Source organism: Priapulus caudatus, unplaced genomic scaffold (genome assembly GCF_000485595.1).
Source record: "Priapulus caudatus unplaced genomic scaffold, Priapulus_caudatus-5.0.1 Scaffold3305, whole genome shotgun sequence".
Taxonomy (NCBI): Eukaryota; Metazoa; Priapulida; class Priapulimorpha; order Priapulimorphida; family Priapulidae; genus Priapulus; species Priapulus caudatus.
The window spans coordinates 10,409-13,183 of NW_014580366.1; positions in this window are offsets into that span (position 1 = coordinate 10,409).

Genomic DNA, 2,775 nt, shown 5'->3' on the forward strand with positions numbered 1-2,775 from the left:
TATGCCTGTGATTTGGGCTATTGCTCATTTCGCATGCACGGTACCCGTATGCATGGAGTTTGAGCACGTATGTACTGTGTACAAGTGATTTCTCATTTCGCATGTGCGGGGGGCCGTGGCTGGTAGCAGCTTACTTCGGTGGGCACGAAAATAGCCGGTGGGATTCACGGATGCCGCGAGCTCGGCGGGGTGGGCATGTGGTACTGCTTGTCAGGTAAGTATCTGCATGATGGCTGTATCACATATACCTCACCCCTCCAGTGAATCTCTATTTCCAGCCATCAACTGAGTTGACCCACACTCAGGCGACCGCTGGCGGATAGGCACAGGCACTAACCATTGGCGGAACATGGAATCAGGCGGCGTCACCGCTTGTCGAGGCCGGGACAAGGAATCCCTTGACCTCGCCAGGTGCGCTGAGTCGCCATGACATAGAAGCAGGCGACGTCACCATTCGCCGAGGCTGGGAAACGGAATGCTGAGTCGCCAGGACGTATGAAGCTGATGGGCGTGGCTACCTGTTTCTGACGCATGATTGACGTGTGTTGAAGGCCGGAACCGGCGCGAGTACGGGGACTCACCTACGTCACCAGGCGAGGTCCGGCTCAAGGTCGGAATCGGATGACCACGTCACTTGATGACACAGAAAACGCGCTTGCTTGCCATGTGCACTTACACTCCCACCGCATGTCCAGGCTGACCGGTGTGTGAGAATGTAATGAGAGGACGTCACTAAGGTAGCGCCCTCTGGCAGGCTACGTCAGGCACCTATCGTCATCGTCGGGAACAGCAGCGGCATTGTAGTGTGAAGTAGCAAAACTTTACGGCACCGCCCGAGCAAGCGAAAGAGCGACGCGATAAACGGCGCTATTGCTTTGCCTCGCACGTACGTTTGTACAGCCGCAATACCACAAGCGAACAAGGGAAGGAAAGAAAAAGGCAACACTGGTGGCGGGGTTCGATCGCTCGAGCACCCGCCTGCCAGCGCCGTGTGCTACCTGTGCAGCTAACGAGCCACTGGTATTGGACGCACCTGAGGCTGGTAACAGTGCATCTGTACCGAGCGGGTGACGTCATACAGTTGTGCATGTAGCTATGATGCTTGACATCACTGGGCCAGGACACCGGNAATCTCGGCAGGACTGTGGTGGCCTCGGCGGGGATCCCGGTCGGTCACATGACCACGGGACCTCGCGGGCTGGCGGCGAAATGATATAAATACCCCGCATTTTCGCCGACACCACTACAAAGTACCATGGAGGAGGTGATGGAGCTAACCACCGGGAGTCCGTCAAGCTGGGGAGGGCTGGAGGCCCTAGACGCCGACGCGCTGCTCGCCTCGCCGTCGGCAGTATCACCGCCAAACGCGCCGGAATCGCCACCACCACCCCGCAGATCGCCGAGAGGTGAGTCGGCACGAGTAGTATTGACCCGCTTGGAGAAGGCCACCCCGGCTAGACCGGATCCTTCTTCGACCCGCACTACTTCTCGGGGAACGGCGAGCCACGGCAGGGAGGTAAGGCGCGCGTCGCCTTCTGCCGCCTCGGCGAGAGCTGGCGTGGGGCCGCAGATCACCGCCTTCGACCGGGGTAACAGTGTCGCCGCGGAGGCGTGTCCCGCGGGTCAGTGGGCATGGTGCAGGGCATGCTCCCTACCCACGTACCACGTCGCGGAGCACCAGGCAGAATACCACGAGCAGCGGGTGGAAACTTTCCAGTGCCCCGTTGCTCGGTGTGCGTTCTGCACGCCGACCTGTGCCCCCTACCGACTCAGCCGGCACCTCAACTTGGCACACCACCTCCGCAGCCAGCATGGAGCCGTGGAGCAGGACCGCTGGGCGACTGAGCAAGGCCGCCCTACGTCCTACCGAGAGGCGGACTTAAAGTACCACCTTCCCCTCTCCACCGGCGCGCCATTGCCAACGCCGGAGGAGGGCCGGAAAAGAGCGAAGGGATCGAAGCCACGCGCGGTGCCGCGGCCTGTCACGGCTGCCCCGGAACTCGTGCCAGGGAAGCAGGGTCGGCCGACCAAGCGGAAGCTCGGCGCGGAGCTTCGGGCCGCCGCTACTGCCCCGGGGCCCTCCGAGAGGCGACGAAGGACGGACGCTCCGACCCCGGACCCACAGGTAACTGACGCGGGAGCCCGGCAGCTGCGGCAGCTGAGCACCCCTGCCCGGGAGGTACGCCCCTGGATGTTACCCGGGGCGTTACGGGACGCGACAGGCGGACCGCGGCGAGACCGCCTGGACGAGATGACGCCAGCGCAGCTCCGCATGGCGGAGGCAATCCTCCGCGAGCGGATCGCCAGCGACCTCCGCGACCTGGAGAGTGTGAGCGAACGCATGCGCGGCGTGATCCGGCAGGCACTGTAGTTTGGAGTTACTGTTTGTATGGCTGTAAGGTATTACCCGAGAGCAGCAATAAACTCAGGCCTCGGCCTGCAGGTTACTTAGATCATGCTTGTATTTGCGTATGTTTATGTGGTTTACATGTTATGGTGGCACATGCACACGGCCTAGCGCCGGAATACATAACCTACGCACTACTACGCATATACACGCAGAAACCAGACAAAGTGCGGCCGGCGTCAGCAGCCGCTAGCCGGCAGAGGCCGGAACCGGCGCGAGTACGTAGGACTCACCTACGTCGCAAGGCGAGGTCCGGCTCAAGCTCAAGGTCGGGATCGGCCCACGTCACGGAATGACACGAAGCGCGTTCCTGGGATTCGAACCACCCGTATCCACCTCTCCAGCGGGTAAGCCGAGGGCGTCCAGAG